The 27,973-nt window shown below is 49.1% G+C and overlaps 1 long non-coding RNA gene across 1 annotated transcript in view; it reads right to left on the bottom strand.

The window, feature by feature from the left end:
• Positions 1 to 571: 571 nt before the first annotated feature.
• Positions 572 to 27,973, bottom strand: part of LOC138473734 (uncharacterized) — a 164,605-nt gene continuing 137,203 nt past the window's right edge. Inside the window, exons 3-4 of the long non-coding RNA XR_011268884.1 lie at positions 7,768 to 7,894; positions 572 to 977 (exon numbers count right to left, since the gene is read on the bottom strand). This is a non-coding gene — a long non-coding RNA (uncharacterized lncRNA). The remainder of the gene's footprint in view (positions 978 to 7,767; positions 7,895 to 27,973) is intronic.

The raw sequence follows: 27,973 nt of genomic DNA, 5'->3' as shown, positions 1-27,973 counted from the left end.
CCATCTTTCCTGGTTGCACACTTTGCAATTTGGCAACAGATGACATCTCTTAGTGGGCCAAAATGGCACCTTTTAAAGTTTGTATATTGCATGCACTAATCATAGGCCTTCACTGTGAAGTTTAATGCAGCCGAGGTGTCATGCAACAGTGCCAGCATAATCTAAACTACATTAAATTCCACAGCAAAGGGGTGATGGTGAGGAGTTCAGAAAGCTATGCTGTGGAAAGTAGAAATACTGAAATTCCACACACACTGTGTAAACATGCTCTGTTATAGCATTTCTCTATCAAATCACATTTAAATAAAGACACTTTTCAATGTGGCCCAGGGAATGTGCCAAAATATAATCATTGACAAATTGCTCTAGAACTACAGCCTCTGTAAAATGCTTTCAGAGCAGGATGCATATGCAGTCATTATATAGAAGTATTGTGTTCTCTGAAAGACACAGGGGACCCCACACTCTGGATAGGAGTATTAATATGAAATTGGAACACAGAAAGGCATCCAAAGGGTACAATTCAAGGGTTTGGTATCAAGGATTTTTATTGAACCTGATACAAATTTAATGTATGAAACAAATCATGATTTAATCTGCACTTGTAAAAACAATTTACATAGCAGGAAACCACTTTTGTTTAAAAAGAACACATCTAAACAGTAAAATTCATCCTATTCAATCGTCCAAGCATTCATCCACATGCATCCATCCAGCAATCCACTCATACTAGGCAACAATGGGTGTACACTATAAAATCTATAAGAAAATTCATGACATATAATTTATCAGAAAGATTTATAGAAAGAATGTTCAATCAATCCGTCCAGCCACAATAGATAGTATCAGTGGCCTAGGCAATTGAGATGTGTCCCAGAAGTCTCCGACCACGACCTCGTCCCAATCCACACTCAACCGGTTTCGACTTTGGTACTTTACTGTAGTGACGTCTTCATCAGGAGTAAAAAGTTTACATTCTAACAATGGGGAAGGAGGTAAAAAGAAAGAGAAGGGAAACATAAATACATAAATTCCCTTCACTTAGGTGACGACATGAAACGATATATAAACTCCAATGCAAAAAACAATATGTAACATCATTTAAAAAGATCAATTAGTAGACGCAAACAACAACCTGCTCTCACCCTGGGTGGAATTCTCCAGGGTGGACCTGAGGTGTCAGACAGAAAGAAGTGCTACCATCATGAATTGATGTCTCAAGGTCACAGTGGAACCAGGTCATAGGCAGAGCCGATACCAATTACGACCCTGGCGCTAAGTGAAAAACGATGGCGGTAAATGGTTACCGCCATCGTTTTCCGCTAGGTCCGATCATGACCCGTGACCGTTAACTACGATGCCATTAGCGGCATCGTGGTTAACGCTGCCGCTAACTGCGCCAAGGGCGCGCGCACGCGGCCTCCCACACCGTACTTAGCGCCATGGCAGAAAGGTACGCGAATGCCGACCCAAGCGGACATGCAGCTAACGCCATCACCCAGCCCGTTAAGTACCTTACCGCCATGGTGCTAATTACGCCATCGTGAACCAACCGTAAATGGCCATGTAAAGTGAATGCAGCTGCCACAGGTGCACAGAAACAGCACAGGTGAAGGCAATACAGACTCAGGAAGTACAAAAAGAGCACACCCCACCCATTCCCACACCCAGTCACACTCCACAATGATACCAATACGACTAGCAATGTTGGGGCTGGAGGACCTGATAGCAATGCAAGTGCTACAACAGCAACAACAACAACAGGCAGCACAGAGGAGACGCAGGAGGAGAAGGAGGGCAAGGCAGGCTCAGCAAGCCCCACCAGCACAGCCAGTGCCACCACGCAGGCAGCCCCCAATCCCACGCATCAGAGCCAATCCATTCAACCTCACTGCTGAGCAGATCCACACCCTGTACCGTTTGGACCGGGACACCATCACCGCCATCATAGACATGACACACAACGACATCGTCAGCATGATAGAAACTCCAACCGCCATCCCACCCCGACTGAAGGTAGTGTCTGTACTCCACTTCCTGGCCACAGGCACTTACCAGCACAGTGGGGCACTTGCATGGCATTTCACAATCATTATTCTCACGAACACTCATCCAAGTGCTCGATGCCCTCCTCAAGCACACAGACGACCACATTTCATTACCACGGACTGCCCAGGAGATTGCAAACACCAAAGTGGGTTTCCATGCACTAGCCGGCATACCTGGTTGCATTGGTGCCATCGACTGCACCCATGTGGAATTGGTGGTTCCATGTGCCATGGAGGTACCGTACCGCAACCGGAAACAGTTCCACTCAATCAACGTGCAAATGGTCTGTGACTCCAACAAGATCATCACACATTGTTGTGCCCGATTCCCCGGATCAACCCATGATTCTATGGTCCTGAGGAACTCCACAATACCACGCTACATGGAGCGACATGCAGGCCCAAGATCCTGGCTACTCAGTGAGTCCAATGTCATGACCATGGAAATGTGAAGTGGGTAGGTGAATGACATACTCCACCTGGCTGAAAGGGGGGGGATGATGCATACTCCACCTGGCTGAAAGGGGGGGGGGGAATGATGCATACTCCACCTGGCTGAAAGGAGGGGGGGATGATGCATACTCCACCTGGCTGAAAGGGGGGGGAATGATGCATACTCCACCTGGCTGAAAGGGGGGGGAATGATGCATACTCCATCTGGCTGAAAGGGGGGGGGAATGATGCATACTCCAATTGGCTGTGAGTAGCAGAGAGAACGGAGACAGATGATACCCTAAAGCAACCCAAACTCCACCCAACACCAGTAAAGCCAATACCCAATGTATGCAGCCCTACCATGTGAATGAGGTTGTGTCCCAACCATGACACAACCATCTGCAAGTGCATTCTACCAATTCAGACCACATTGTCAACAATGGAATGCACCTACATGCACGTCACCAAACACCATCAACCGATAGGCCTGTCCCCCATAACTGCCCACGAAGGAGGCACATGACGGACAGAAACATCAACACACCATTACACAGACAGCAGGGCCCCCAAAATGTCCCTGTCTACATCAGCATTGCTCACTGGGGTCATGATGAGGCCCACAGCAATGTTGCAATGATGTGCGCATTGCCATCACAGGACATGTGCCAGGCCAACTAACCAAACGGCATGAACGGACACAGTGGATGGGCACTCACTATGCACTCCACCCCTCTGCATACATTGGGTGATGGCATGCAAAACAGGCCATGAGAGCCATGAGCATATACTGGTTGCATTGTGTGAATCAATTAGTGCATGTAGAAGTGAGCCAAAGTAACAGTTGGATGCAAGTCATGGTGGCAGATCATGTTCTTGATCAGACGTCATGACTGACACATACATTCTCGCCTACATACAGGTGATGCAGGCTATCTCCTGAAGAGGTGGCTCCTTACACCAGTCCGGAACCCGCAGAACCAGCACGAGGAGGACTTCAACCGTGCACATACGGAGGCGATGCACAGGAAGGGCGTGAAATGCGTCAAAATATTATCGACCACTGCTTCTAGCACACACGGCTGGTGTGTATCACATGGAGACTGCACTTGGGGCACTGTGTGTCTCTGGGACATGCACACTGTGGACTGTACACCAATAAAGCACACATATGCAATGAAAATGTCCACACATTTCATTTCGGAAAAGGAAAAAGTGTATTTCAATCATAAATTGTCGTGACACACCCCCTCCCACCTCCCCCCTCCTCCCTGCACACCCCAACACACCCCCTCCCACCTCCCCCCTCCCCCCTGCACACCCCAACACAGCCCCTCCCACCTCCCCCTCCCCCCTGCACACCCCAACACACCCCATCCCACCTCCCCCCTCCCCCCTGCACACCCCAACACACCCCATGTAAGTGTCTACAGATGCCTGTGACAGTGGCCACAGGCTGTTACAAGCCCACTCTCCCGGCCCCCGGGGCACCCCTGGCTGTGGAGCGCAGGTTCCGTCTGGAATGTCGGACGGGGCTGCTCTGTGCAGAACTGGCAGCGGAGGATGTCCCTGCCTGCTCCCGTGCATGCACGTCCTGTAGGGTGTGGGAGAGCTCAGTGAACACACACAACGCAACCCGGCAAGTTTGCCACAAATGTCCCTTGACATGGCCTGCATAGCATTCCTCAGGGTGGCAGTGCTCTGCGCAATTTCGGCCCTTAGGGTCTCCGTGGCCTGTTCAATGGTTGCCCTAGCCCCCACACATTCCGCAGCATGCTCAGTCAGCATCGTGGACAGATGTTGCTGCCGTTGTATGATGTCCTCGAGGGACTGCTGCCCCTGCTGGGCCATGCCCAGTGCTGGTGGTGTGATGGAGGGGCTGCTCCCCTCCTGTGGACTGAGAACTGGGCATGGGGTAGAAGGCCACTCCTCTACCTCTATGTGCCCCTGTGTGTGATCCTCATGGGGGCTGGCATTTGACAAACAGGGGGAACGTAGAAGGTCAGTGGGGCTTCTGACTTTGTGCTCCTCAATGTCAGAGTCTGAACATGCAGCAATTGCAGCTGTTTCACCCATGTTGCTGCTGGCCGCAGACCCGGTGCCTTCTGTGGCAGGCAATGTTGGTACAGGTGGTGCTGCTGCTGCTGGCCTGCTGTCTACTGGGGTGCTTGCCGGTGGGCCGTCCGGTTTGCTTGCAGTGGATTCTGCTTGTTGTGGGGTCTGCCTCACTGCAGCTGAGGTTGAGGGTGCGGGGATGGTATTCTTGGCCTTCTTGGCTCTTTTCGTCGCAGGGGTGTCCTGGTCCTCGGGGTGTGATTCTGTGCCTGTGGTGGAGCAAAGGAGGGAGGGTGTTATTGATGGGTCTGCGGACTTTGGAATGACAATGATTGACATGATTCTGGTCAGTAGATGAGGCAGATTTCAGGCAGGGCCATGCAGGTTGTCTCCTTTTTGTGTGGAATGTGGATGGAGGTATGTGGGTGCCAGCAGTGTATACAGGGTGGAGCTCGCATGTGGCTGTGGGCAGTGTCCAGCTAATGTGTTGCATTTACACTCTAGGGCAACATTGTGCTACACATGAATGGACTGCAGTGACTATGGCATGTCTTGTTTGAGGCACCTACCTTCATCGCCTGATGTCGGAACTCCCCTTTCCATCCCTCCGACGCCTTCAATGCCTTCCATGCCAATCGTGTTTGCACATATTTCCTCCCACGGTTGGAGTTTCAGTGGGGATTCCGAACTTCCACCGGTACCCAGGGCAAGGTTGCGGTTCGCAGAGATGACGGCTCTGACCCGTATGCGAAGGTCATCCCAACGCTTCCTGCACTGCTGTGGGGTGTGGGGTACGGTCCCCACCGCGCTGACGCGCTCGGCCACCAGGGCCCATATGGCCTTCTTTTTTGCTATCGCCGGCCTGGTCATTTCCAGCGAGAAAACGACAGCTGCATTGTCTTGCAGGGTCTCCGCAAGCATGCAGAGTTCCTCCCGGGTAAATCTTTCCTGGCGCTGGCGGTCACATGCCTTCTTAACAACTTTAGGCATTTTTGGGTGGTTGAATGGGTGGGTGATGGGTTGGGACAGGTGTCAGGGTTGGATCTGGTGTTGTTCGGAAGGATGGCAATGGATTGTGTTTTTAAAGATGGCCGACGTGCTGTTTCCCGTTCCGCCGCGATGACACTACTTCCAGTTCTGCTTTTTACGGTGACCGCTAATTGTGGCCACCGCTAATTACGGTGGCCACTACTTACGGTGGCGGAAGTGCACCTTGCTCGCCCTACGATGCCGGTAGGGACCCTTTCCGCCATGGCGTTATTTACATTACCGCCATGGCGTAATGCTCGTGCGCGATGGGTCGTAATGTGGCGCTCTTTACGCCATCGGCCCACGGCGTAAACGCTCATTACGCCATGGCGGTAATGTCGGCATATTACCGCCTGGGTCGTAATGAGGCCCATAATCTTAATTTGAAAAGGGGTGGGCACAGATGTGGAATGGCTGAAGCACGCCCGGATGGTGGAAGATGTAAAGGAAACATACAGGCCATATACTTATAGTATAACCCAATGTGGGCAATTGCGCTTTGACCAGCTATGGTGATGCTGGTATTATGAAATACATACCAAATGTTGCCCAGGTTTTCAATAACCATTCCTTATAGGGGTAGTTTGGTCAAAAATTTTATTGGCCCAATGGATCGGGCATGTATTTCAGAGCATATATCGATCGTTCTTAAAAAATATTCCAATGCAATTTATGCAAATTTTTCTCACTTCAACACATGCGAAAACGACAGCTCGGGTACTGCCATCTTGTGCTTTTCTTATCCGTTGATCTATCGCCCTAAGCGCAAGTGTCCTTGCAGCACTGATTCTGTTCCCCCGCCCCTAACGCTGGCATCACTAGACGCTCACGTCCCATTTCACAACACAAATGCACGTTTCATGTCAATGTCCTCTGTGCGCAAACTATTGACGTGCATCCATGGAGATGCCAATTCACCTCATTCTTCAAAGTGTAAACAAACCCTTTCTGATCACAGAATGTTGGAGTTTCTCTTACTTTCGTTTCAGTGCATTTCATTTTGAGGTTCCCTGACTTGGTTCTGCTCTGTTCAGCTCTCTGCCAAGTACGACACACTGAGAACAGGTACTTATATGGCCTAAACTCAATTAACCAAGTAGTTGCTTTGCATTTCTCATATTATCTACAGAGCTCTTTACCAAACCATATTTAAACTTGTGTCCATGGGAATTTTGAGAGTTTGAGAGTATTATTCTTGCCTTTTTATGATGTGCTTGTGTGACATTGGCTGTTTCTTTGCTTGTCTTTCTTTAACATTCAATGTTAATGGCAAACCGCTTTTCTTTGCTTTACACAAACAAAAGGGCTTTTGTTTGCCTCTCTGTTGATTCTGTGCTTCTTCACTATTCAGAACTATGGCAACAATTCAGCCCTACATGTACGAGCCCGAATACTTAGAAGAGGAGATCCTTGAAAGAGAAAAAAGTCGTGACAATGTGGAATCAGATGAAAGACATGAGGATCAATCGCCGGAGCCTGAACCCAGTCCCATGGAACACATTTGCACCTGGTGTACCTGCCATCATTGTAAACTTTTTGCCTGCTTTGGTGGAGAACTGGTGTTGCAGAGAAAACTATGGCTGCTTGGTCTACATTGCCGCAAGAGACACTATCGCTATGTGTTATCTAGCTGCATGACTTTAGGGCCAAGATCTGTGCTGTGAATGATGATGGTCCTTATGCACGAACTTCAAGCTACAGATCGCCCTCGCAATCCAAGTGACGACTAAGTTCACTCTATGCATGTTATTTGTTTCACAATAGAGACGGGTAACATAATATGTTGTTCAGCCAAATCAATCTAAGTTTGATGGATCATTTACGCAAGAATTTTTCTGTAAATTGAATAATGTTCTCATTGTAAACTGAAGCCAAAGTGTTCCACTTTAGATTTATCGTCCGAACAATAACGTTTTTTTCAATTTGAAGTATCTCCCAAAACTTTTTTTCTTTAATGCGCGTTCACCTTTGTAACTGATCCGTACTTGAAATCACAAGTACTGTCAATATCTTGTATGAAAAGGTACTTTTTAAATCAAAACAATGCCGTATATTTTACAAGGTAGTGCAAATAAAAAAGAATTCAATTATTGGGTTAATTTCAGGAAACTATATCTGTATCTCTGGTACAGACTTGTGACATATCGCGCGTTTACATGGTGGATTCATGGAAGACTGGGATTTCACACCAATAGAGTAATACCTGCATGTGTGGTTCGAGCCATTTGTGATGAATCCCCAGTGACAGCGGACAATACCGTGGATTTATGCAGCCAGTACCTGGACCTCAGCAGTATAATTTGTAGTGTCATTGACATCACTTTACCAAACTAAATAAAAAAAGAAAAAATAATTAAAGCTGAACAGTTGTGAGACATGTTTTGTAAGTCCACTACACGTCAAAACATATAAGAGTATCATTAGATATTAGTATGCAATAACACATGTATTGGCCTATCAAGCTCGCCCCATCCTCATCCATCCGCCCTCCAGTATCAATGGCAGCTGCACCTGTGACCATGCGCTCGCATGTGGGCTGGGTGGATGGGAAGGCTCAAGGTGTCCAACACCATGTGCACCTCAAAGGCATCTTCTGCACTGCGACCATTGTCCACATGGCCACCGCAGACCCAGTGTCTCCAGACTCCCCTTTGAAGACCCCGTCTCTGCAATCAACATATGCATGTGTCTCTTGAACATTGCTCCAGGCCTATCGCTCTCGCCCCATCCTCATCCATCCCCCTTCCAGTATCAATGGCAGTTTGCACCTGTGACTGTGTGCTCACAAGTAAGTGGATGGGAAGGCTCAAGGTGCCAAACACGAACTACACCTCCAAGGCATCTTCCGCACTGCGACCATTGCCCACATGGCCACCGCAGACCCAGTGTCTCCAGACTCCACTTTGAAGACCCCGTCCCTACAATCAGCATATGTATGTGTCACTTGAACATTGCTCCAGGCCGATGGTGCTCACCCCTTCCTCATCCATCCCCCCCTCCAGCCTTAATGGCAGTTCACACCTGTGACCGTACGCTCGCAAGGGGGCTGGGTGGATTCGAAGGCTCAAGATGCCGAACACCATGTATACCTCAAAGGCATCATCCACACTGCGACCATTGTCCACATGGCCACCAGAGACCCGGTGTCTCCAGACTCCCCTTTGAAGACCCTGCCCCTGCAATCAACATATGCATGTGCCCCTTGAACATTAATAATTTGGCATTTACATTGCTCCGGGCCTATCACGCTCCCCCCATCCTCATCCACCCCCCCCCCCTCCAGTATTAATGGCAGTTCGCACCTGAGGGCATGCGCTCGCAGGGGGCTGCACTGGCGGGATTGAGAAGGTCAAGCATTGTGATAGAGGTCTGGTGGGTGTGAGCGAACATGTCAGACATTTCACATTCACATCCACTTTCGTAAGCCTTTATAAAGACTTTTGAAATTACCAAAAGAACATCTTTGAAATTGACAATGGATATCGCATCCCTCCACTTCTTACCTTGGTCGCTGAATCGGCTCATCTGTTGTTCCAAGTAACAGTTAACTTTTAGTGTCCTTTTCTCTATTGTCAACGGTCTCCACTAGGACACTTTCTTTTGCTTTATACTCCAATGGATACCCTATTCTCACATTATATTATTTCAAAAGTCTACACCATTATCAATCGGCCTATGTATTTTTTTCTCTGTCATTTTTAGTAGGGCATGTTTTCAATGTGCTTTCAGTGGCATTTTCTATAAAGTCAATTTATTTTTTATTATCAGAGGGATGTGATGTTTGGTTTACTCACTGTGATACTTTTTCAATACTAATATTTTTTTATATTTCTTTAACAGATCATAAGGGCAATCGAACAATGCCTTCTTGTATCATTTTCGGTTGAAGTAATATCAGCTATGCTAAAACTGATAGTACAGTCCTTCATGTTTTTCCAAAGGATTTGAATTTAATAAGAAAATGTCTCTTGAACTGCAGATTTCCAGTGTCCGAAATTGAAAGCAGAACCAATGAAGTCTTGGATGACGTGAGGGGCAATCAGTTCCATGTCTGCAGTATGCACTTCTCAGAAGATCTGTACGAGCAATCACAGTACACCAAAAAGCGTTGCCCCATAGTACTTTTAAAACTACTTCCCAGTGCAGTTCTACTTGAATTTCAGCACACGCTGACCCAGGTGAGTAGTGGACACTTCATTTTTTCATGTATTTTACAATTTTCTAGGTTTCTAGGTTCTGCTGTAGCACCAACACTTGCTAACCTGTATGTTGAAACCATTGAAGTACATACCATCATGAATAACTCTAATCCATATATGAAATACATAAAATCACAACTCAAAACACAACTGAACTCACAAAATCCCTTCTTACAATTCACCAAAACTGTGAGCGCTGAAAAGATCAATTTTCTAGATTTGACTATCTTCATAGATAGAGATTCATCGACACTACAAGTGAGACCTTTCCATAAAGAAACAGATAAGAATTCGATGTTACTATACTCTAGTTTACATCCCAAACACACAAGACAAAATTTACCGTTCAGACAATTTTTGCGGATGAAACGTAACAGCAGTAAAAGAGGGGATTTTGTGAGAGAAGCAGATAATCTAAAACAAGACTTGATCCTGAGGGGTTATCCGAAAAAGATTGTAAAAACAGCATATAAAAGAGCATCCAACAACCATAGAGAGGCTATCTTGGAATATAGGCAGAAAAAGGTTAAAGATGATAATATTGTGTTTGTTAGTACATTCAACCCACTATCCAATGCCATTACTAAGATTGTGAGGAAAAACTGGCATATACTTGAAAAAGGTGATTGCCCACTATCGGTACCCAAGTGTGCATTCCGTAGGAGCAAAAATCTTAAGAAACTGATAACAAGGAATGATGTTTCATTGAAAACAAGTGCTCAACAAACCTTGACTGAAAGTTGGGGGCTACCTAAAACCACAGGGCATAGCCCTTGTGGCCATTGCAACTGCTGTGCCCAAATCTCTCGTACTAAAGACATTGATTTAGGACTTGAAAAAAGATGGGAACAAAGAGTATTGACCAATTGCAATTCTATGATGGTAGTTTATGCCATCTGGTGCCCATGTAAGAGACTCTATATTGGGAAGACAGAGAGAAAAATTAAAGTCAGGATAGGCGAACACAAAAGTTGCATCAGGAACAATACCATTAATGCACCTCTGGTAGGCCACTTTGTTAGCCAAGGACACAAACCAGAAGAATTGAAATGGACAGTGTTGATGAAAATTGGACCTACACAAGACCTTTCTAATGACAAACACACTCTGAGTGTACAAGAACAAAAAATTATTTTTTTGACTAAAAGCTATCCAGAAGGGCTTAATGAAAATATAGATTGGAGTGTATTCATTAAATAATCCAACTATCAGCTGTAATAACTCCACGGCTCCGTTACAGCCTTTAGGTGTTTGTGCTCTAACCAGTAACTAGCCATTTCTCTACTCATACCCATATCCCTAGAAACACTAGCTGTGTGCACTTGCAATTCATACTTCATTAACACCTTAGGGTGGTTTTCTTTTAATAACAAGAACCCACCTTTGACATCTTACACCCTCAGGCAAATTCATAACAACATGTCTTGTTCTTCCTTTAACCCCGAGGATGTCTGTTTTGAGCGCTTCTAGAACCTTCTATATTTCAGGCACTTAATAGTGCCCGACACCTGCCGTCCTTATAAACAAATATATCTTTACCAAACTGTGCGCTTTACCTTACAATCAGAGGACAATTCATGGAGGAAACGCACACTAACTTCATTTATATACACTAGCCGATTTATCCAACTCATTCATTTTTAGGCTCCAGGATCTGTTACCTTATATGTTTAAAATGTTTCATTTGAGTCCCAGGCAGCCACATTACTCCAAGGACTGCGATCGATAGTCCACATCAGCCAGACATCAGCTCTAGTAGAATAGAGATTAGCATCTTAGTCATTGCGCATGCCAGGCACTCTGTTTTCCAGCTAATGGTGCACTCGCTTTTTCTCCGCATCAGGCTAATAGAGGCTATCAACTAGCAGCTACTTAGCGATAGTCATAATTCTTTAAACATACAATTAAAAACACACCCTGATTGATTTTCGAACAGCCTCTTATATCTTGATATCTTCACTTACACGGCAGTACAGACGCTAGTCACTTGACGCATGTGCAGCCGCAGACACATATCGGATTCTGTGAAGAAAGCTACCTCTACAACAGCAGCTTTTCTTTCCGATCGGAACTGTGAGCTTCAGCCACACCACAATGAATCGCCTATGGACCATCCATTGCAGGTAACCCATTACCCAGTGAGGAATTACGCTACAAACCCGTTTGAGAGAATCGTTAATATAGTTTGTAAATCCAGCGTTTCCTTCTATACGGGAGCAACTGAACTTAAGATACTCGTTTTCCAACTTTGCTATATGGCAATGAGCTAGTAATCTGCCCCAAAGTCGTTTTACACTAGTTCTGTTTTACTCCTGAAGAGATAACGTTTCCAAGGCACTCGGCTCCCGTCTGTTGCCAGATTGCATTGCGCTAGTAACCAGCCTGGTAGCCATTTCGCATTAGCTCTGGTTAACAACCGGCCAGACTGCGTTTTTAATCTGGTAGTCCCATATGTCACATCTCGCCTATCCAGCTCCCCATTGCCTCCATTTTTACAATGCATAGGTTTCCTTCATTGATGAATATATTTAACTACCATTCCCGACTACATATTAATATGGGTTCCACTTTCTAATTCACAGAATTTGGCACTAAACCCTGTATGCCTGCATCAACGACATTTAAAAAGGCACTCCAATCCTTCAACGACTTTTCGAACACACGAGTGTTACTTTAAGTATGTTTTTTAACAATATCTTTTTATATATAGCCCTAATCTTTTGGGTCTGACAGGAAGGTATGTGTTTTTGTATCTGTATATCTATAGGGATCCTATTGGAGACTGCAATACTGTGATTCCAGACAGTACTCACGGGCAGCTTACTAACACTCATAGATGTAAGCGCCTACTCTAAGTGCATATTCTAATTAAAATTGATTATTGATGTAACTTATCAAGCAACCACACTAATCAAGAGGTGGCTTTTCTTGTGTTTTGCTTGAATAGGTGTGGCCGGGATCGTTTTTCTTGTACTACTAACAAGACTACAGGGACACTATCTCTCAGAATTGCCCGTCAAGAATAATTGAAAAAGACTTCTCACTTTTACGACAGTCAGACAGCTAATATTTGAACTTGGGCTGGGAGTGCTCCTTGCCCCAACCCCACACACAAAAAATTCCTTTTCCCCTGAAGAAGTTCTTCCCAATAATCTATAGGACTATAGGAACGAAACATGTTGGGCTTTAGACAGATACTAATGCAAAGTATTTGCTTCATAGATGCACTTTAGGTATCCTTTGACCAAGGCATCTAAATTAGAGACACCCAACAAAGAAGGTCTCTATCTATGTACTTTGTGTGGTTTCTTTGTTTGGTTGTATTTTGATTGAAAATGTAAATTAGACCTATTTCAAAAAAGATAGAACAGTCTACAATTTTGTATGTACAATTGGAGCCATGTATGATGCTTGTACCTTGCCCTTTTGTAGCCAGATGGCAAATAGCACTTAGCGCTTTGTGTTGTAAGCACTAGTCACTTTGTCAGCACGTATGCTAGATTTTACATGTTAGTTTTACACAGTTGGTTTTAATACTTGCATGTTTTTTATTAAAATTTCAAAGTGAATCGTATTCCCTAATGAGGTCAGGTTGTATTTCCCTTAGACTTCGATTTTGTACTGTCTTTTAATTATCCCTGAGTGTGATTTCTTTAGTGATTCAGTAAAAACGCATGCTCACACCCGCACTAGGCGCGGGAGCCCCAATTTTGCTTTTTGAATGTATAACAAGTCTTTGAAGTGAACACTCATGAAGTAAAACTAGAAATATCTGTGTTCATTAGTGCCACCCTAGCCATGGTTATAGCCCTCGCCACATCCAAATGCACCCAGCCAATTGTACACCCTATACAAACACTGCCACTGTCTATGTATAAGCTGCACCCACCGGATAACAACACAGTAATGACGGCCCTCTCCTTTGGCCAGAGAAAAGACAGACTTAGTGTCAGGACAAAAAATCTCCTAAAGCAACAAAACCATAGGCCAGCTTTTAACACCTAAGACATCTCAAACCTGACTAGCATCATTGCCACTAAGCAAGCAAACGCAATTACAAACACCCATAGGATCCAGAATAAAAGAAACAATACGTCTAGTCACAGACCCACATGTGTGGTAAGCACAGTTAAAGCCAAGCTCACCAACGACAAAAAAGGTATTATACCTACACAAATTAAAGGTGCCTTAATTAACGCCAGGTCCATCCCAGCACATGCCCTGGACATATCTGACCATATCACCTCTGAGGACCTTGACTTTATTACCAGGACAGAAACTTGGCTTCACCCTGCAGCAGGCCCATCCTTAGCCCTTACCTTGCCGGATGGCTATGCAATTATTAGAAAGGACAGAACCAACACAAAGGGAGGAGCCACTGCCTTCATCTTCAAATCCAATCTCAATATCAGAGAAATTGCCACTATTCCCCTCACATCGGGAGAACTCCTGTCCACGAAAATCACGATCTCGGCCACAGCCTCACTAAATATGCACCTTATCTATAGGCCACCAGGTCCCATCACTTCCTTCGACGAGGACATTGCCACGCTACTAACCTCTGACACAAAACCTACCTCCAAAATGATCATCCTTGGAGATTTCAATTTAGGCCTCTATGACAGCTCTGACACCCAAGCTTCTACATTAGCCAATACCATTGAAACATAAGGCTTCACCCTATGATCCGCTGGCCCATCCCATGCCAAAGGTTGCACGCTCAACTGGATCACCAACCACAATTGCACCACACACATCTCCAACAACGACCATTGCCTGTGGTCAGACCACAATGTTTTACTATTTACTATCAATCCTAACACTCCTACCAGCTCACAGACGCCGATGGCACCTACGTCCCAAGCGCGCAACATTACGCCTGACAATATTCTCCCTCTGATCTCACAGCTCACGTCACAAGTTGAAAACTCAGCTGACCCTGCCTCGCTGGTTGCCACCTACAACTTAATTATGGAATCTGCTCTTAATGCGGTGGCCCCTATGAGCAACTGCAAAGCTAAACCCAAAGCACACCTCAACCAATGGTTCACCCCTGAACTTAAAGAATTAATGCAGCAAAAAAAGAAATGCGGAAAATAACTGGAGAAAAAATCCATCAATCAACAGACAACAATTTACCGCCTTAGCAGTGATTACAGAAACGCCACCCATCAAGCTAAAAACAATGTATATAACCTACTTATAGAAAAGGCCAATACTAGCTCCAAAGAGCTCTTCTCAGTCCTAAGAGAATTAGAAGCCCCCCTCTCAGACGCCCGACCTATGCATCAAAGACCAAGCCTGGTGTGAAAATATTCAAAGCCCTTACTCACTCATAAACAACTAATTTGCCTCTAAGAAAGTACCGGATAATCTCAAGAAAGCCTGGATACTGCCTTTATTGAAAAAAACAGATTCTAGACCTGAATGTACCAACCAATTACCGGCCCATCACCACAGTGCCATTCTTGTTATAAATTCTTGACAGGGCAGCCTATGTCCAAATTCAAAAATATTTAGAAACACATCATCTGTTGGGCCTCCGCCAATCAGGCTTCCGCCCAGGCCAATGCATGGAAGCGGCCTTAGTAGACCTTAAAGCTCAAATGGATCAGATCAGAGACAGAGGCAACATAACGATCCTCCACCTAGCCAGTGATGCCCACTTCTCTAATAATGCCACAGCATGGATTAAATCCTTCTTGTCATACCGTATGATGAGAGTCTTCTCATCTTCTGCAGCAGCTAGCCCCACTCCAGTCACCTGCGGAGTGCCCCAGGGGTCATGTGTATCCCCTAGCATGTACAACGCTTTCACTAAACCCCGCTTTGATAAAATGGATAACTTGGGCGTCACCTATACAAACTACGCTGACGACACCCAAATACTAATTCATATCACAGGGGATTATAACACTGACACAAATGCCCTAAATGCAATCTATCACACAATCCAAACTTGGATGGCTCAGAACGAGTTATGCCTTAATGATGACAAGAACAAGATCTTGATCATGGGCAGCCAAGCCAAACTCAAAAATCTCTCATCGCTATATCAATCCTTCAACATAGATGGAAATCTTATCATAACTTCCAAAGAAATCAAGACCTTAGGACTCTATCTGGACTCCTCACTCACCCTCTCACGACAAGTCAATGCCATCACATTGGCATCCGCCTACACAGCCAAACTTATCACAGCCTGCAGACCTTACCTCACAGAAGAGAACCGTATTACCTTAGCAAGAGCTTTAATCCTCTCCAGGATTGATTATTGCAATGCCATCTTTGTAGGCTCTTCAGCCAAAGACATCAAGAAACTCCAAACTTTGCAGAATAATGCCATCAGAGCTGCTCTGAATATACCCAAATCCTATCACATCTCCACCTCCAGAAGCGATTTGCACTGGTTACCAGTGAGGGACCGTATTAAATTCAAAGTCCTTACGCTTACACACAAATGCCTATCCAACACTGTTCCTTGCTATCTTTCCAGCCTAATAACTAAAAACCAGTTGACCAGACACACCCGTTCTGCGTATCTTGGGCATCTGACTAAGCCTAGATACAAAAGAGAAAGAGCAGGTGGCTCTAGCTTCCCCGTTATGGCCGCCAACTACTGGAACGCCCTGCCGTTGACCATAAGGAAGGATCCGGCTTTACTCTCATTGTGCAAAAAATTGGGCCAGCCACGTGCGCTAAAATCCATTTCCGCGCACAGCGTATTCATGCATTTTAGCTACCAAATCCAGCTGTGGCGCAGCGACCCTGCAGCAGCGCCAGTTACGCCCCCAAGAACGCCCCTCGCGCAGGGAAAAGCCATCAAAATCCCCAATCCAGTGCAAAGGGCTGCGCTAACCCTGTACCAGTATACATGGCCGCCACACAGCACATAGCAAGCGGGGTACGTGTATTACTGGGGTTCACGGGAAGTTTCACACGCGATTGGCCCTGTGCGAGTGCGGTACGTTTATTACTGGGGTTCGCAGGAAGGTTCACACGCGAAAGGCCCTGTGCGAGTGGGGTACGTGTATTACTGGGGTTCACGGGAAGTTTCACACATGATTGGCCCTGTGCGAGTGGGGTATGTGTATTACTGGGGTTCGCGGGAAGTTTCACATCGAAAGGGCCTGTGCAAGTGGGGTACGTGTATTACTGGGGTTCGCGGGAAGTTTCACACGCAATTGGCCCTGTGCGAGTGGGGTATGTGTATTACTGATGTTCATGGGAAGTTTCACACGCGATTGGCCCTGTGCAAGTGGGGTACGTATATTACTGGGGTTCGCGGGAAGTTTCACACGCGATTGGCCCTGTGCGAGTGGGGTACGTGTATTACTGGGGTTCACAGGAAGTTTCACACGCGAAAGGGCCTATGCAAGTGGGGTACGTGTATTACTGGGGTTCGCGGGAAGGTTCACACGCAAAGGGCCTGTGCGAGTAGGGTACGTGTATTACTGGGGTTTGCGGGAAGTTTCACACGCGAAAGGCCCTGTGCGAGTGGGGTACGTTTATCACTGGGGTTTGCGGGAAGTTTCACACGCGATTGGCCCTATGCGAGTGGGGTCTGTGTATTACTGGGGTTTGCGGGAAGTTTCACACGCGATTGGCCCTGTGTGAGTGGGGTACGTGTATTACTGGGGTTCACGGGAAGTTTCACACTCAAAAGGGCTTGTGCGAGTGGGGTACGTGTATTACTGGGGTTCGCGGGAAGTTTCACACGCGATTGGCCCTGTGCAAGTGGGGTACGTGTATTACTGGGGTTCGCGGGAAGTTTCACACGTGATTGGCACTGTGCGTGTGGGGTACGTGTATTACTGGGGTTCACGGGAAGTTTCACACTCAAAAGGGCTTGTGCGAGTGGGGTACGTGTATTACTGGGGTTCGCGGGAAGTTTCACACGCGATTGGCCCTGTGCAAGTGGGGTACGTGTATTACTGGGGTTCGCGGGAAGTTTCACACGTGAAAGGGCCTGTGCGAGTGGGGTCTGTGTATTACTGGGGTTTGCGGGAAGTTTCACACACGATTGGCCCTGTGTGAGTAGGGTACGTGTATTACTGGGGTTCACGGGAAGTTTCACACTCAAAAGGGCTTGTGCGAGTGGGGTACGTGTATTACTGGGGTTCGCGGGAAGTTTCACACGCGATTGGCCCTGTGCAAGTGGGGTACGTGTATTACTGGGGTTCGCGGGAAGTTTCACACGTGATTGGCACTGTGCGTGTGGGGTACGTGTATTACTGGGGTTCACGGGAAGTTTCACACTCAAAAGGGCTTGTGCGAGTGGGGTACGTGTATTACTGGGGTTCGCGGGAAGTTTCACACGCGATTGGCCCTGTGCAAGTGGGGTACGTGTATTACTGGGGTTCGCGGGAAGTTTCACACGTGAAAGGGCCTGTGCGAGTGGGGTACGGGTATTACTGGGGTTTGTGGGAAGTTTCACACGCGAAAGGCCCTGTGCGAGTGGGATACGTGTATTACTGGGGTTCGCGGGAAGTTTCACACTCGAAAGGGCCTGTGCGAGTGGGGTACGTGTATTACTGGGGTTCGCGGGAAGTCCCACACGTGAATTGGCAGTGTGTGTCCTCCCAGGTGTGCCCTCCACCCCATCCACGGCCCCTGTAGGCAACCCACAACACAGGGGACTACCCTGCACCCCTGGGCATGCCCCCCAGCCAGCACACATGTCACCTTCCACTAGTGATCACCAACTCATGTCCCCCTGCACCCCCACCCCCAGCAGTGACAGGCACCTGCCAGCAGGCCCCCACTCATGTCCCCCCTGCACCCGCACCCCCCAGCAGTGACGGGCACCTGCCAGCAGGCCCCCACTCATGTCCCCCTGCACCTCTACCCCCAGCAGTGACAGGCACCTGCCAGCAGGCCCCCACTCATGTCCCACTCATGTCCCCCTGCACCGCCACACCCCAGCAGTGAGGGGTACCTGCCAGCAGACCCCCACTCATGTCCCACTCATGTCCCTCTGCACCCCCACCCCCCAGCAGTGACAGGCACCTGCCAGCAGGCCCTCACTCATGTCCCCCTGCACCCCCACCCCCCAGCAGTGACGGGCGCCTGCCAGCAGGCCCCCACTCATGTCCCCCTGCACCCCCACCCCCCAGCAGTGACGGGCACCTGCCAGCAGGCCCCCACTCATGTCCCCCTGCACCCCCACTCCCCAGCAGTGACGGGCACCTGCCAGCAGGCCCCCACTCAGGTCCCCCTGCACCCCCACCCCCCAGCAGTGACAGGCACCTGCCAGCAGGCCCCCACTCATGTCCCCCTGCACCCCCACCCTCCAGCAGTGACAGGCACCTGCCAGCAGGCCCCCAATCATGTCCCCCTGCACCCCCACCCCCAGCAGTGACTGGCACCTGCTAGCAGGCACCCACTCATGTCCCACTCATGTCCCCCCTACACAAAATAAAGAAGCACAATCATGGGCCACTTCTACACCAAAAAATCACATCACGCCACCCCATTCTTGAGACGCAATGATTTCCCAATCCCCCCCACACTGGCATGCCTATCTCAAGACACAAACCAAAAGTCAACTATGTACATCAACACATGTCCGTCACACAGATACACTGGTTGGCATTGATTGTGTAAACCCACATTTTCACATGCATCAACCCAATGAGCGAATCCCACACCAGGAAATAAAATATGAATATGTATTATGTACAAAAATAAATAAATGAAATGAAATCATACACAAATAGCAAACATGAAAAGAAAAGCATGTGCAAAAGATGAGTGAATGAAAATTATAACCAATCCAAAAAAATTTGAAAGAAAAACAGTCCAAACTCTCCCTCCACCAACGCAAATCCAAAGGAAAGGTAAAAAAAAATCCATTGCTTCATGTTCATAATGAAAAAAAAATTCAAATTATTCCATAGCCCAACTATTTACAATACATTGTTCCAAAAAAAATCCATTACTCCATGTCCATGATGAAAAAAAATATTCTAATGAATCCATGATCAAACTATTCACAATCCATTGTCCAAAAGAAAAATCCATGAATCCATGTGCAAAATCCAAAAAATAAATCAAATCAATCCATTGTCCAACTATGTAAAGGGTCCATGAGCCCAACCAAACAAATGAAACCTACCTAAGAAACTACATAAAAATAAAACTATATACAAATGTGTGCGGCATTGTCCATTGACCACAAATAAAAGGAAAAGGAAACCTAACTCTAAAAACTAATAACAATGGCAGGACGCTAGTCCGACGGCTCACTTCTCGATTTCCCGGGCCAGGGCATCATCGAACTCCTGCTCGATGTCCCAGAGGCGGTCCTATTCCATGGCCCTGAGGGTTCGCAGGGACGATGACATGTGGACCTCCAGGTCCCTGCGAATTGCCTCGAGGCACCCGGCCCGCCTCAGAGCCCTACGCATGGAGTTCTCCGCCCTGACCATTGTGAGCCGTGCCTCTTCTGCCCGCTGCCGCTTCGCATCTATAGCATGGCCTAACCGCTGCCACACGCAAGACACTTCCAGTCCTGGGTCCTCCTGCCCTCTGGCCGATGCCGGCCCCTCTGATGTTGAAGGCCCCAAGCCATCATGGCTCCCACCTTGTTGCTGGTGCTGCTGTGCCTCTGCCTGTGCCCTGGCTCTTGCTGCCTGCACATCCTCCTCTGGCTGGGGTGCAGTTGTTGAGGTGGCCACCCCCTGCTGGACGTCCGACTCCCGACTGTGCCAGGGATGTGTCCTCCACCAGCCTGGGCGCAGGGTCAGAGGCAGCTCCACAGGGTACCCAGGTGATACATGGGTGGGAAGATGGCATGGAGGACGACTGGTGCATAGGGGGTTCAGGTGAGGAGGGGGTCGGAACAAGGTCCAGCAAATGGAGGAATCCGGCCCTGGTGACCCGTCCCAGTAGGTCAACGTGGTCAACGAGGCATTCGAGATGACGTGCAGTGTCCTCACGAAAACACTGCAGGTCACCTCGCATGCCCCGTTGACGCAACGCCATCCCACTCAGGACATGTCAACCCGGTCCCGGATAGCCACGTCCGCAGGGAGAGGAAGGCCAGTTGTTGTAAGCGGATCCCCTCCCTGAAAATGGGTCTGGACGTAGGCATCCCTGCTGGTGCAGGATGATGCAGTCACAGGATCGGGGACAGGATTACACACAGGCACCTCTGCGGTGGCCTGTGCTGCCTCCTGTCCCTGCCCCTGCACTGCACCACTAGCACCAGTGGAATCCCCACCTCCAGACCCCGTGTCTGCCCCTTGCACGGCCTCCTCCTCCACCAACCCCCCCCACCAACCTGGATGACTCTGTGCCATCTTCCTCTGCCGGACCCTGTGGGGTCTCAGCTGCCCCTTCTGCTGCCGAGGAGTCCAACTCCGACCTCCGCCTCTTGGACCTGCCCTCGGCAGCTGCGGCCTGGGACCCGGCACCGGACTCCTCCCTCCCTGACGAGATGACAACCTGGGAGGGGAGCCGGCCCTTGCGTCTCCGGCTGGCAGTGCGATCCCTGCTGCTGTGCTCCACAGCACCCTCTCCACCCTCTGCATCATTTGACGCTGCAGACAGGGAGAGATAGGACACAGGCATCAGGGAACTGTACAATGGACTGATAGACACATGTCAGTTGCACATGAGTGGCAGTGTCAAACTTCAGACATCGCATCACAATCCCCAACACACATGTCATTTCAACTCACGCACATGAGCAATTCCACAGCCATATCACAACAGCCAGCACCATCCATACACATACAACAGCATGAGCATTCAAAGGTGGGCCAGACATCACATGAAACACAGGGAGTGCAGTAGACAAGCACACACGCCACCACACTTGCATGCATGTCTACATCTCCTCCAACTGTTGCAGTGATGAGATCGCCATACATGTCAGATCTGCCATTCAGCCTTCTACATATCAGTGCCACATGCATCCATGTTGCATCACAGTTGCACACTTGTCAAGTACACACACATGCACATGTACACAGTACAGATACATGCATTAGGAACCACCATCCATGCCACAACCATGCCAATGTAGATACACAGAAATTCCAACATGTGTGCTCCCACACCTGCATTTGTCCAGCATGCTTACCAACACATACACCATCCATGTGTCTCACACATGAGAGGACACACATGTGGCAGCCTCACACCCATGTTCATACACATCCCTACATGGCCCTACAGAAACACATGTGCAACCTGCACACTACTGGCACACCACGACATGCACAGCGTCCAATCACTCTGCATGTACACTTACCGTTCAACTCCAGACGGGTCTGCCTCTCAAGGATTTGGACGTAGAGCGCAGGGCATATGTGTTCCAGGACCCTTATTTGGTGGTCCGACAGCTGGCCACGGCGCCCCTCGGCATCTGCTGCCTTTGCAAGGCGCCGGGCCTTGTTGAGGGTCCTGGACCTGAAGTCCTCCCAGCGCTTCTTGACATGATGTAAGTCGCGGACTGCCACCCCCTCCGCGTTGATGGCAGTCACGATGTCCATGCAGATCCTGGTCCGTCCTTCATTGTCGGCGCGCAAACTTCCAAAGAGGGCATCATACTGCCCCAGGACTTGCTCCACCAGGACACCAACTTCCCTGGCACTGAAGCTGGTGGCCCTGTGCCTCTCTGGCTGGGGGTTGCCAGTGCTGCCAAATGGTGTTGTGCTGGACATGGCAACCCCAGAGGCAGGAGTGGGTGGGCAACTGGGTCCTGGGGCTGGGCTGTGGAGCGATGGAATCCCAGTCGGGAGTCTTCAGTTCCAGCAGGGGTGGTCACAGCAACTGCACCCCTGGCTGACGTGCAGGCAGCAAATGGCAGGGCACGTGGGCAGCAGGCAGTCAGGGAGCAGCAGATTGCAGGTGGGAGCGTGCTCGGGGCTCTGGGAGGCAGTAATTCGGCCTTCTGGGCAGGAGCATGGTCTTCCGTGTGTTTTCGCGTGGCCACCTTGATACGGAGTGATTTGGCACGTGAAAAAATTGTACGTCAGCGTGTAATTGGAGGAAAAGCCTTTACCGCGTGAGCGTGTCAGCACAGGTACGCGTTTTCATTGGACCAAAGGCCCTTAGCGCGTAAGCGCTTCTCTGCACATCCGCGTGTGAATGCGTGTAATCCGAGGAAAGGGCCTATGCGCGTTAGTGACTTGACGCGCGCGGGCGTTTCCCTCAGCACGGGTTAAAGGTGAGCGGGGCCAGCAGTTTGCTGTATGTGCCTTTCGTGGAGACCGACGTGTGTAGCTGCTTCGTGTTGTTTCGCGCGCCATCACATCTTCACAGCGATTGAGGACGTATCTCTTCTTTTGGCGGGGGTATTGGCTATGCATGTTTTTCTGCATCGCGTTAGTCCGACCGTGAGTCGCGCACGCTATTTTTCCCACTGCGGGTGCCCCTGTGTATCGCACCCATTTTCGAGATCATAGTAGCCTGCGTGTCCCACGCGTACGCGTTTTTTGTGTTACTGGGTGCCACCGCATACTGCGGGAGGTTGATTCCATGCACGTAGGCTGCAGGGTTGCGTGCACGGTTTTACTGCAGTTTTGGGGTGCCTGAGCGTAGCGTGACCGTCACTACATCACCGGGGTCACATACAGCCTTGCAGGTGCAGGGGGGCTGTTAACACCTTGCATCCCACCCCCTTCACCCCAATTGCCCAGGTCAATTGTGGTGTACACCTCCCATTGGCACTACTCCATCTGTGCCTGCACTACTCCATCTGTGCCATGGTTGGGAGGCCACCAAAAGTGAGGGGCGCCTTAGCTGGGCATACTCCTCGTGGCGGGAGTGGTCAGGGACGTGGCCGGGGTGACCAGGGAGTAGGGGGACTCCAGGGTGTCCAGGGTGGCCGAAGAGGGGGAAGAGGCAGGGGTGCGCCACTTGAGGACGATGTTGTGCCATGTGTCGGTGCAGTCATGCCACCACCCCCTGTGGTTCTGGGAGATGCAGCTTCTGCATCTGGCACTGGCGCCCGTGTGACCCGGCAGTCCGTTTCATCGACTGCCACGGGCCCAAGGGTAGTGGTAGCTGCAGGTGCAGCTGTGGACACCACCACCCAGGCTCAGGGTCTGCCAGCGCAGGCTGCGTTGGCACTTGAAGAGCCCTTGGAAGATTTCCAACAGGCCCGGAGAGAAACCGTAGGGGCACGCAGGGCTGCCCTGACCAAGACACGTGTCCCTGGGGTAGTAATGTCATTTGCTGCCCCGAGCAGCCGGGTGTTGGCAAGTGCAGGGGCAGATGCAGCCAACAACACCCCGGTTGTGAGTCTGGCAACCAGGACAGTCGTGGTCAATGACCCTGCCACAGCGGATGTTACTGCGCAGGGTCCATTAGAGGGCACCCAGCTGCCACTGACACAAGTCAGCCCTTTGGTCGTCCCGCCACCTGCCACTCCCTTGGCTCAATCCACCGGTCCCACTGGCCATACTGATCAGGGCGGCATCAGCCAGCCAGGGTCTGCGCCACAATCCAAGAGGAGGAAGGTTGCACCTGCAGCACAGGCTGGGACCCCACACACAGCCACGACCTCCTGCACGTCGAGGAAGAAGCCTTTCTGCAAACAGGAACTGGATTACCTCGTGGACTACGTGCGGGACCACAGCTGTGACATGCTAGTGGATGCTAATTGTCAGACTATGGCTGCCCACCGTGATACCCACTGGAAGCAAGTTGTGGAACATGTGAGTGCATTCGGACATTAGGTCCGCATGGCGCAAGAGTGCAAAAAGCGTTTGAATGACCTCAAACGCAGCGCTAAGGCTAAGCGTGCCTCAAATTACAACTTGACTCTGGTGACTGGCGGTGGGCCTGCACTGGAGGAGGAAGACCTCACTCCGCATGAGTCACTCGTTGCGGAGTTCATACCATCAGAATCGGTCGAAGGAGTGGGAGGGATGCCGGACTTTGATGCACAGTCTAGTGAGTGTTGATGCGTGTTTGTCGAGGATGTGTGTGTTTTACTTGTGTGATGTGATGTGCATGACTGCCACTACATGTCACGTGTACATGGTTATGATGTGTGAGTAATGCAATGCTTCCCTGATGCATGTCTACTCTGCTGGATGGTGGACATGTGGAGCAGACGGGGACTGTCCACATCGCCACTTTTGCACCCTACTCACATGCTGGTTACCAGTTTGCCCCTCCGGTCCATGTTCCAGCTCACCGGCACTTCTGCATGCAGCGTGGGGTGAGCTTCCTCTCAGCCCAGGAACTATGCATAGCATGACTGACGTGCATGTGTACTCTGCCTGCAAGGGGGTACCCAATGTAGGCATGCTGCCTTGCCCCTCAACCCCCTGCTCTGCACCCCAATTCCACCTTAGCACTGGTCTGCTACAATATTGCCGTTGGGTACTTCCCTGTTCATGCCTCCTGTGTACATGCTAACATCCAGCGGCCAATCTGCCAGACATATCCTTTGTGGTACATCCTTAGTACTTGATGCAGGGTGTCTCACTTGGAGTGTGCAGAGGTCAGATGCCCCGCAGGGACATGAGTGCCCATTCATGCTCCATGTGCATTCCACGCATGCCCATATGTGTCCATGACTGGATGATGACTGTAAGTCCAGGATGACCTAAATTGCATGGCATTTCATCGGCATTCCCATGTCAACTGTGGCTCAGTACTGCGTTGCACACATGTTTAGGGTCTGACAATCTGTGAAGGTCACAGGCCTCAGCCTGTTTAATGGCCAATGACTCTGTCCAACTGGTGTGGTGTCTTCTTCACACGTGGGTGGACTCCAGAGGTTTCATCATGTGTCCTGCTTACTGTCCCATCATCATTTGCAGTGTTGTCACTTGACTCACATGAAGCTGTTGATGCTAGTCAACACTGTCTGTCAATACACAGGTCTGTGCTCAGCCTTTTGATACCATGCTAGGCATCCCTGCTTTTGCACTTGGATGGAGGGGTGCTTTGCTTGTAGATATGCTACCCATTGAATGCACATTGCACGTGATGCCTGAAGTTGACCTTGCACTGCCTTCACATTTTCTGACACACACCAAGGAGTCCTTGCACATGTAGGTAGTGAGTAACATACATATTTGCTGCACTGCATAGACCCACTTCAGTGCAAACTGCCACCTTTCAACAGGTCTAATCACAGAAGCAATTTCAAGTTGACCCAGCATGCATGCCAGGTTCTATTTTGTGTGTCACATGTCTGCCTGGTGTGTTTGTTGTCGGTGTGTGCGTGTGTTGTGTGCTTCTAACATGTGTAGTGACCTTTTTTCTCTATATTTTTCAGATGATGACGCAATGGAGCCGGAGGATGGTGTTGTCATGCCAGGCACAGGGTTGTTATCACTATATCAACCCAGCACAAGTGGGGGTAGTGGGGTGGTAGGCCACGAAAATCCCCAAGTGCTACAGTCCATCTTGTCTCTGGCTGCCTATGAGTCCAGCCCTGAAGAGCACTCTGACGACCATGTCGAGTTGGATGAGCATCAGGTCCATATGTCAGGGGTGAGTGATTCTGATGTGGACACTCCTCTGTCTGCGACACCTGCACTGCGGGGTCAGACAGTCTTGGAACCTCCGCCCGTGGTGGATCGGGACGCAAGGTCACCCTCCTGTCATGATCACTGCTTCCAAGGAGCCAGGACCAGCCCAACGTCCTTGGAAGCAGGCCCCTAACCCTAATCCTAGGCACCAGTCGGTCCCCACTGGGACCTTTTGGACCTTGTCCTGGCGCCGGTGGCACCAGGCTCATCAAAACCATCGGTCCCGGCACTGGAAGCGCCGGGCTCATAATATGTGTGAAGATGCTTGGGTGGACTTACCTGCAGCAGACCATGCTGCTTACTTACCAGCCACTTAGAAGTCCTCTGTGAACAAGAACTACTTTCTTACCTGGGTGGGGCAAGCTCCACTCCCTGGATACAGCACTGGAACTCTTCTGGAACTGGAACTCTTTTCTTACCTAGGCGGGGCCGTGGAGGAAGACGCCTCATCACTCCAAGGCTATTTAAACCACACCCGATAGATGAAACGTGCTTCGCGTTATTCTGCATCTGCAGCAGAACGCTCACCGAGTCTGTTCCAGCCTTTCTTCTTTCGATCCTGAACCTGCAAGAATTATACTTACCATTCCTGTATCCAGTCAACAGCAGCACCTGCAAAGAGAAGAAACAACAGGTTAGCAAGGCAACCTTTACTCGCAGTGCTTACTCACCTGATCCATCGGCTGCGGTCTATTCTTCACGCTGCACCTCCGCCTGTGAAGACAAAAGCATTGTTATTACTTACCGGCACTCTGCGAATTCCGGAATTCTTCACGCTGCATCGCCGCCCGCCTGTGAAGACAAAAGCATTGTTATTACTTACGGGCATTCCGCGGACTCCGGCGCTGCAACCCAACTTCTGAAAGACAAAAGAAGAGACATTAGACAGGTATTTACTTACGCCCATCGCGCTCGTCGCAATAGAACGCCTGCCAATACTCCGGCGTCTCTTCAGCACGAATTAAGCTGCAAATATTAGAAGAAACCAGCACTGGCTCCCCATCAAAGCCAGGGTCACATTCAAAACTCTGTGCGTCACATTCAAATGCATCCACTCATGTGTCCCCATCTACCTCAACCACGCCATCACCAGAAAAGTATCTAAGAGGCCCCTCAGATCTAACAGTCAATTACTCCTAGCCATCCCCCGCTACAAGACAACCAAGGCAGGAGGCAGTAGTTTCCAATACCTCGCACCCACATATTGGAACACTCTTCCCCTCCCCATTAAAAATGAGCAAACATTCTCAGGTTTCAAGAAATCCCTGAAAACGTGGCTATTTAACCAAGACTAAAAAATCCCCTTCCATGCTTCAGGAAATATCAGTGTACTGAAACCCTGCATTTAATGTCTTCGTGTATGATTATTTTTGTATTCACTTGCACTGCGCCCGATTGGCAAAGTCCAAGAAATGTTTTAACCAAGCTGTCTGTAACATCGCCGTGGTACCCAAGGGTTTGGGCGAGTAATAAATGCAAAATAAATTAAAAAAAAAAATAAAGGGAAAAAGACAGTTAGAGCGCTTGCATTTACTTACGCATTTCCAGGTGCTCACTCCATCTTCCATCTCAAGAGTCCTGCAAGACAAAAGGGAAAAGCATTATACAGAGTCCTGTTCAATATTAACGTGCCACGCACCTAAAGACTATAAAGACTAAAAAGGTGTCTGGAAACTCACCGCTCGTGCAGTTAACGACGGTAACGATC

Source organism: Ambystoma mexicanum, chromosome 8 (genome assembly GCF_040938575.1).
Source record: "Ambystoma mexicanum isolate Mex_15411 chromosome 8, UKY_AmexF1_1, whole genome shotgun sequence".
Taxonomy (NCBI): domain Eukaryota; kingdom Metazoa; phylum Chordata; class Amphibia; order Caudata; family Ambystomatidae; genus Ambystoma; species Ambystoma mexicanum.
Note: the sequence above shows the minus strand (reverse complement) of the source record. Positions and strands in the feature narration are given on the sequence as shown.